This window comes from Hemicordylus capensis, chromosome 2 (assembly GCF_027244095.1).
Source record: "Hemicordylus capensis ecotype Gifberg chromosome 2, rHemCap1.1.pri, whole genome shotgun sequence".
Classification (NCBI taxonomy): Eukaryota; Metazoa; Chordata; class Lepidosauria; order Squamata; family Cordylidae; genus Hemicordylus; species Hemicordylus capensis.
Window position 1 is genome coordinate 238,111,260 of NC_069658.1, and position 8,428 is coordinate 238,119,687.

An 8,428-nucleotide genomic window follows, 5' to 3' on the forward strand; every position below is an offset into this window, starting at 1 on the left:
TAGGGACTGCGATGTCGACACACAGGCAGTACGGAAGAGCATTTAACAGACACGTAGTGACACTGTTGTAGTGTCCAATCTGGAAAGCACCCTGCTTCTCCCCCATGGGCATGACCTGTCTTTGCTCCCAATAGTCCAGTTATTGTCTGACACCTCCTTGGTCCCCAGTAGCAGGCACAGGTGGATTCACCTTCCTAGAGCAGCCCCGGAGCAAAAGGGTTTGGGCCACTCTTCCCAGAGCTGGGATCAGTCTGCAAGCAGTGCAGAAGCTGGAATCCACCCGGAGATCCCTCCATGGTTCAGGATGAGACAGAGACCTGACCAGACAGGGTGAACCATCTGCACCTATGGAAAACAATCAATTCCATGGGCTACCATTACCGAATGAAGTCCTGACGCAGGGAGCACAAAACACCTGAAACCCAAAGTTGTTGTTTTTTTGCTTTAAATTTTTATTGATTTTATCAATATCTTAAACATACCAAAAAATTGACTTCCAGCTCACCAATCAGCGCGAATCACTAACTATACAATTAAGCCTTGCTATAATAATTCAAAACATATATCCTATATCTTAACAAACTCAATTTTCGTCTACTCAACCTGCTAATGTTACTAAATTTCAAACCCTGTTGAAAAATCAATATTAGGAAAAAAGTTCTTTAGGTACAGTAAGAATGATTTCCAATCTTCTTTAAAACCTTCCAAATTTTGATCTCTTATCAGTACTGTAAGTTTTGCCATCTCCGCATATTCCAAAATTTTTATCAGCCAGTCTTCTTTTGTGGGCAGTTCATTGTCCTTCCATTTCTGTGCATATACTATTCTGGCCGCCGTGGTTGCATACTTGAAGAATGTTAAATTGCTTGTGAAAAACTCTCCTCCTGAAACCCAAAGTTAACCCCAACTTGCACTTAGTACACATGGATCAATCCGTGGCCTGGCAGCATCTTCAGGTAGCAGGTCTGAGGGAGATCCTCATCTTTCTGGAGTGCTGCCGGACGGTGAAGTCCAGTTTGGACTAACGTAAGTCTGGATAAGGCCTCTTCAGACAGCAATCAGAGGCATCCATAGTTCACACTGCTGACTTGCAAAAGCCCTTCAATGTCTTGGCTGGCTGCAGGATGCCCTAGTCCTAGTGTCAATCGCTGGCATCTCCTGGTCTATCCCGGGAGTCACAGGCTGGGGAAATGTCCTCCTCCTCTTCCATAGATGAAGAATTCTTGCATGCATGGTGGTTGGCTGTGATGACTTCATCCAGATGGCTGCCATCATACAAATGTTAAACTTTATTATCTCAGTCCTTATGTGGCTAATTTTGTCATTGGAAAGGTTAATTCACAAGCTACAAAATGTGATTGTGTGATAGCCAGTGATATTTTTTTTAATTACCCCCAAAGAGAAAAATAGTGTTGTTTAACACTAATGTTGACCCAATTAGCTAGGATCCTGAGTTAGCCCTACTCAGAGAAGACCCATAGAAATAATGGGACTTCATTTACTCACAACAAATTTAGATCCCTTATTTCAATGGGTCTATTCTGAGTAGGATTAAGTCAGGATCAGAGGTGCATCTAGGTAATTTTGGAGCCTGGGTTTAAAGGTGTGCCCCCCACCCCGCCACCAGATAAGCTGTAGCGCACTATTTTTTACACCAGAACATGCTCAGGGGAAGCTGGAAACTTTTTATTTTTAGAAGAGGTTCTGAATAAGAGACTTCTCACTGACTTACAGAGGGATACCACATTTTGCATGCTCAGCATTTGGAGGCCCCCAGGCCAGCATTTGAGAGCCAGTGTGGTGTAGTGGCTAGAGTGCTGGACTAGGACTGGGGAGACCCGAGTTCAAATCCTCATTCAGCCATGATACTTGCTGGGTGACTCTGGGCCAGTCACTTCTCTCTCAGCCTAACCTACTTCACAGGGTTGTTGTGAAAGAGAAACTCAAGTATGTAGTACACCGCCCTGGGCTCCTTGGAGGAAGAGCAGGATATAAAATGTAATAAAATAAAATAAATAAAAAATTGGGGGTGGGGGCAGGCCTGCAAGGGACTGAACATCCAGTCCAAAGCACACCACTGGTCAGGATCCTGGCCATTGTATATAGTATGTCTGGAATCCTATGCCTCATTTTCTAGTAGTAAATATATAACCACCATTTTATTTCATATATCAAAAAGTATCAAAAAGCTGTCAGCACAATACAGCTACATTGTGTGTGTGTGTGTGTGTGGTTTTTGGGGTTTTTTTAAAAGAACTGGCCATAGTACATAACCATAACTGAATCCATGTTAGGATTCAATTGCTGTATTCATCATCATGCAAATGATGATCCCAGAAAGAACAGGTATGTAGTTCAGGAGTACTTCTGAACCCAAAAGCTTTCTCTAGCTCCTCAGATTGAGGCAGTGGCCAGGAATGCTTTCTATCCAGCTGACATGTCAGCCATGCCCATTTCTGGAGATACATGACCTCCAAACAGTGGTACATGTGCTGGTAATTTCCAGGCGAGACTTCTGTCATGGGCTGTACATGGGGCTGTCTTTATACATCGTTCGGAAACAGTCATTGATGCAGAATGGAGCAGCCAAAAAGGTCTCTGAGGTGTCCTGAAGAGACCACATAATACCCATTTTAAAAGAACTGCACCGTCTGCCAATATGTTTCCAAGCAAAATAATACAGAGTGCTAGTGATTGCCTATAAAGCGCTTAAAAGATTGAATCCAGGGTATTTAAGAGAGTGCCTTCTTTGTCATGAATCCCGCCGCTTACTGAGATCACATGGGGAGGTCTGATTGCTGCTGCCAAGGGCTTGTTTAGTGGCAATGTGGGAGCAGGTCTACTCTGCGGCTGCCCCAGAGCTTTGGAGTGCGCTCCCTGTCCATATAAGAGCTTCTCCATTTCTGGCGGCCTTCAGAAAATCATTTAGGACATATATGCTGCAACTTCTAAAAAATGTTTTTTCTTAAAACTATTTTTAATTTTTATGATTTTAAAATTGTTTTATTGAGTTTTATCTATTTTAAGTTGTGTACACACCACCTTGAAATTTAGGTGTTAGTTGGGTTAAATGTGATAAGTAAAGAATAAAATGACAAAAAAATAATGCCACCCCCTCCTTCCACTGCATTTGTGTATGTGTGAGTGAGAAAGGAGCTTCTTCTTCTTCTTCTTCTTCTTCTTCGGCTGGGAGCTTGTTATTAGCTCCTACACAGATCTTTCCACATGATTAGAACAGTTATATCCACGATTCTCAACCTGGGTTCCTCCAGATGTTGCTGAACTACAACTCCTAGCATCCCCAGCTGCAATTTATTGAGTTACTGAGTTACATAATCACTCCATTCACACAACCATGTATTCTTCAGTAGAGAGACTGACAGTTTATGATTGTGTGAATATGCATGTGTGTACACATGTGCTCATTCATACAACCGTGTACACCTAGGTCAGAAACTGCATCTAGGTGTATACGGTCGTGTGAATAGGGAGATATTCTTACTGGGAGCCACAATCTAGCTTACAAGGTTAGTTGCAGTATGGTGCTGACAAGTTTTTGATACTTTTTGAAGTGTTTAATAAAATGGTTGTTAAATATACTAGAGTACTGTGAACTATTTTAATGACTCTACCAGTGACTTAGGAGGAAGGAAAGGAACCCAGTTTCATCAAATTGATAGTTACTTGCAATTGCCTAACAGTGCAATCCCATGCAGGTCTACTCAGAAGTGAGTCCTGTTGTGTTCAACAAGCTTTACTACCAGGAAAGTAGGAACAGGATTTCACACAATGACCGGGATCCTGACTTTATCCTACTAAGTGCATACCCATTGAAATATTGGGATTTAAGTTTGTCATGAGTAAATAATTGAATAATGACCCATTATGACCAATTATTTCAATGGGTCTTCTCTGAGTAGGGCTAACTCAGGATCTTGGCTAATTGGTTCAAAATTAGTATTAAATAATACTATTTTTCTGTTTGAGGGTAATTTTTAAAAGCACACACAACATTTCACCGATATTATACAGACACATTTTGTAAGTTGTGAAGTCACCTTTCCAATAACAAAATTAGCCAAATAATTAATGAGATAATGAGGTTTAATATTTGTATGATGTCCACCATCTTGATGAAGTCTCACAGCTAAGCAAGACGTGCAAGAATTCTTCATGGGAGAGGACATTTCCTCAGCTGGTGTCTCCAGCAGGCAGCCAAGGTATTGGATGGCATTTGCAAGTCAGGGCGAGCTATGGATGCTTCCAATAGCTGTCTGAAGAGACCTTGTCCAGACACAGTAGTAGATCCTTTTCCCGCCTAGCTCCTGACTGACTGGACTTCACTGACCGGCCGCACTCCAGTGATATGAGGGTCTACCTGGAGATGCTGCCAGGCTGCGGCTTCATCCACATGTATTGTGCTGAGTTGGGGTTAACTTCGAGTTTCGGACTTTTTGTGGTCTCTGCATCATTACTACCCCACATTCAAAGGGAGAGGTTTCTCTTCTTTACACAGAGCTACATAAATCAGTCTTCGGTCCATCCGGTAACAGTCTCAGCCTAACTGACCTTAACTGTCACAGACTCTTTCTCCCAATCTGCATATGGAATCCCCGTAGCCCAATCACCACAGAGCTTCTGCTGCCTCTGCTACATTCAGTACATAAGTTCCAGTACAATTTTATACTTTGCCACCAACATAAATAAAAGCAATTTTAAAAAAAAGTATAATTCTAAAACAAAACAATTCCCCATTTGTTCACACCTCCCCTACCTTTTTCTCTAGTGGAACACTGATCTTTCTCCAAAATTCAATGGGCAGCGATCATTAGGAAACGAGGAGAATAAGCATTCTGCCGAATAGGTATTAAACCCTTCTTTTAACAGATTGTGTAAGGTTTTGTTCTGAAAGTAGTAGAGGCAGCAACAGGGCTGTGGTGATTGGGCAGTGGGGATTCCATATGCAGATTGGGTGAAAGAGAGCCTGGGACCATGAAGGTCAGTTGGGGGTGAGACGGTTTCTGGTTGGAAGATGTGCTTGATTGTAGTTCTATGAGAAGGAGAAAAGTGTGGTATTTATTTCAAACAGGAATAAATCCTTGGTGGTGGTGATTTTATCCTGGACTGGGAGGCATAATTCATTGTCAGTTTCCATCTGAAGATAGAATTGTTGTGCCCAGACAATACAGCTCCCCTGAGGCAGGGGCGTAGCTAGCCCGCCGGCGGCCCGTGTGTGGCTGCGGCGGGCACCCCGATAGCCCTGCCCCCTGCGTCTGATGTCAGATGCAGGGGATAGCCACGCCCCCACATCTGACGTCAGATGTGGGGGGCGTGGTCTGGCTCCCGAACGGAGCCTTGAGGCTCTGTTCGGAAGAAGCAGCTTAACTGCTGAAGGGGCCATGCGGCCTTTGCAGGAAGAGCCGCTCCTGGCTGGCGCTGTGAACGCAGCACCAGCCTTTGTTTAGCTCTTGAAGGGGCCGCGTGGCCCCCACTCGGAAGCTAAACTCCCGCCCCCGCGTCTGATGTCAGAGGCGGGGGGCATGTCAGGGCCGCTAATGGCGGCTCCTGATTGGGCACGGCTCAGGTTCTTTGAACCCGTTCGCCCGATTATAGCTACGCCCCTGCCCTGAGGCTGTGATTAATAGCTTCTCCTCCTAGTGTGCTTCCACACAACCAAAAACTGAGAGCACACACAACTTCCAAACCAAGGTAGAATACAGTTTTTGATTGTGTGAACGACCCCTTTGTCTTTCATGGCCACATTTCCTGACTGCTAAGTTTGGGTTACATAGGAACATAGGAAACTGCCATATACTGAGTCAGACCATTGGTCTATCTAGCTCAGCACAGGGGAGTAACAATAGGGGGGGGCAGGCAGGGCACGTGCCCTGGGCGCCACCCTGGCGGGTCACGTTGGGGGCGCCAAAAAGTGGCATCCCCCCGCCCCCCGGATCGCCCACCGAGTGTGGCGGCGGGCGGTGGCGATTCGGTGGCGGCGGGTCGCCGGCCGAGTGCAGCGGTGGCTGGTGGCTGGCGGCGATTGGCTGTAGCGGCCCGAGCGGCGGCAGCAGATCACCCGCCGAGGAGTGCAGGCAGAGCGACACCGAGGCCTGCCTGGCCCGGTGTCGCTTCCCAGTTCATTCTGTGAACTGCGCAGGCACGCCTGCGCAGTTGGGAAGCAACGCCGGGCCAGGCAAGCCTCGTCGTCACTCTGCCTGCACTCCTCGGCAGGCGATCCACCGCCGCCGCTCGGGCCACAACAGCCAATCGCCGCCAGCCACCAGCCACCAGCCACTGCTGCACTCGGCGGGCAACCTGCCGCCGCCACCCGCTGCCACCGAATCGCCTCCACCGCCGCACTCGGCAGGTGACCCGCCGCTGCCACCCACTGCCGAATCGCTGCCGCTGCACTCGGCGGGTGACCGACCGCCACCCACCGCCGCCCGCCGCCGCCAAATCGCCGCCACCACCGGCAATCTGCCACCTGGGGCGCCGCCGCACTGGCACAGGTATGTGGGGGCTGGGGGGGCACCATTTCAGGGCCAGAGCTTGCCCTGGGCGCCGTTTCCCCCCAATATGCCACTGGCTCAGCATTGTCTTCACAGACTGGCAGCGGCTTCTCCAAGGTTGCAGGCAGGAATCTCTCTCAGCCCTATCTTGGAGAAGCCAGGGAGGGAACTTGAAACCTTCTGCTCTTCCCAGAGTGGCTTCATCCCCTGAGGGGAATATCTTGCAGTGCTCACACATCAAGTCTCCAATTCAGATGTCTCCCATTCAGATGCTACCACAAGACCAGCTCTTGGGGTTTCAGAAATTAGTGCTCTCCTTGTTATTTTGTTTGGCAGTGCATGATGTTGGATGTTTCCCACAAGTTCCCTGTTTGCTAAGGGCCCTGTGGAGTGGACTAACCATGTAGAGGATTAATCCTGTACATGATTAACCCTACTGACCAGTCCTGGTCAGTTACTCAGTCTGCTAGCCCATGAAGGAGGCTTTTATCAGCTGAGTCACTCATCCCTCACTGTGCACTCTGTATGAAGCTGACTGGTGGTTTAACCTTTAACTTTTAGGACAAAAAGGTAAAGCAGAGGTTCTGGTAATTTAAACTGCTGCCACCAACTCACTCCTTAATAATTTTTCTTAACAGGAGTAGAAATCCCAGTTTCAAAACTTTGCTTCCCCTTGCTAACAGGCAAAAATATAAAACAACTGCTCCCCACTTGTATGCCTGCACTTGGAGAGAGGTAACGATAGCTGGGCCGAGCAGCCCTGTTGAAGATGGATTGCATTAGAGGCTTTCCAGCCACCCCCCTTCTGCTGAGAATGTTAATCAACAACTCGGTGAGGCCTTGTAAAAACAGAGGAAAAACCTTTTTATTAGATTGCTACAAACTAGTTGGGTTTAGGTTTCAGCTTTTTGGTTGCCTTAGAAATGCTTAGCTTGGTTTCAAGAACATTCAAAATGCCCAGATCTTTTGTAGGCAGCACATAGTTAATCTTAGTTCTTCAGTTATAAAGAACTGATTGTAACAATTCTCCCTCTGATAGTAGTGCCAACCAACACACAGAAAATAAAGTAACTTTTAATGCAAAGTCTTATTACACATACTTTATCCTGCACAAACTTTCCTCCCTTTACTCTCCCCCAAAAGCCCTGGCAAAATCCATGAGGGGGGTGTAGTGAGCAGCCTGCAAGCACTGATAAACAGGAAAGGAGCCCTGACCTTGACTGACAGACTGGCGATCCTGGGTCCTGACCAATCAGTCAACCAGGTGGGCGGGACAGGAGGGCTGCTGGGAGGAAGGAAGAAGAGGGGTGTGCCACTGCCGGGGAGAGGAAAAGAATGGAAACTAGGCATATAATCTCTAGGTGAGTCTGAAGAACCTTATGAGACAGATTTGCAGGGGCTTCGATCTCGCCAGGGCTTTGGGGCTAGCTAGGGATGTGCACGAACCGGTTCGGAGGCCATGTTGGAGGCCTCCGAACCGGTTCGGAAACAGACCGGTCCGGTGGTCCGGCACCGAGGGGGTGTCTACCTTTAAGGGCGGGGGGGTAGAACTTACCCCTCCCGCCGCTCTTCCCCCTCCGGCGCTGCGTTTAAAATTGAAGTTTTTGGGGCGGCAGCGTTCCTCCCTGCCACCCCTGCCCCCGTCATTGCCCGGAAGGAGCTGTAATAGAAGCACGCATGCGCGTGTCGCGGAGTGCGCACACTTGTCGGGGAACGCTGCCGCCCCAAAAACTTCAATTTTAAACGCAGCGTCGGAGGGGGAAGAGTGGCGGGAGGGGTAAGTTCTACCCCCCCCCGCCCTTAAAGGTAGACCCCGCGTGCCGGGCCGGTCCGGACGCATGCACATCCCTAGGGCTAGCAACACTGGCAAGGTCCGCCAAACTTAGCCTTTCTGCTCTGGGGCTGGGCTAGGGAGGCTT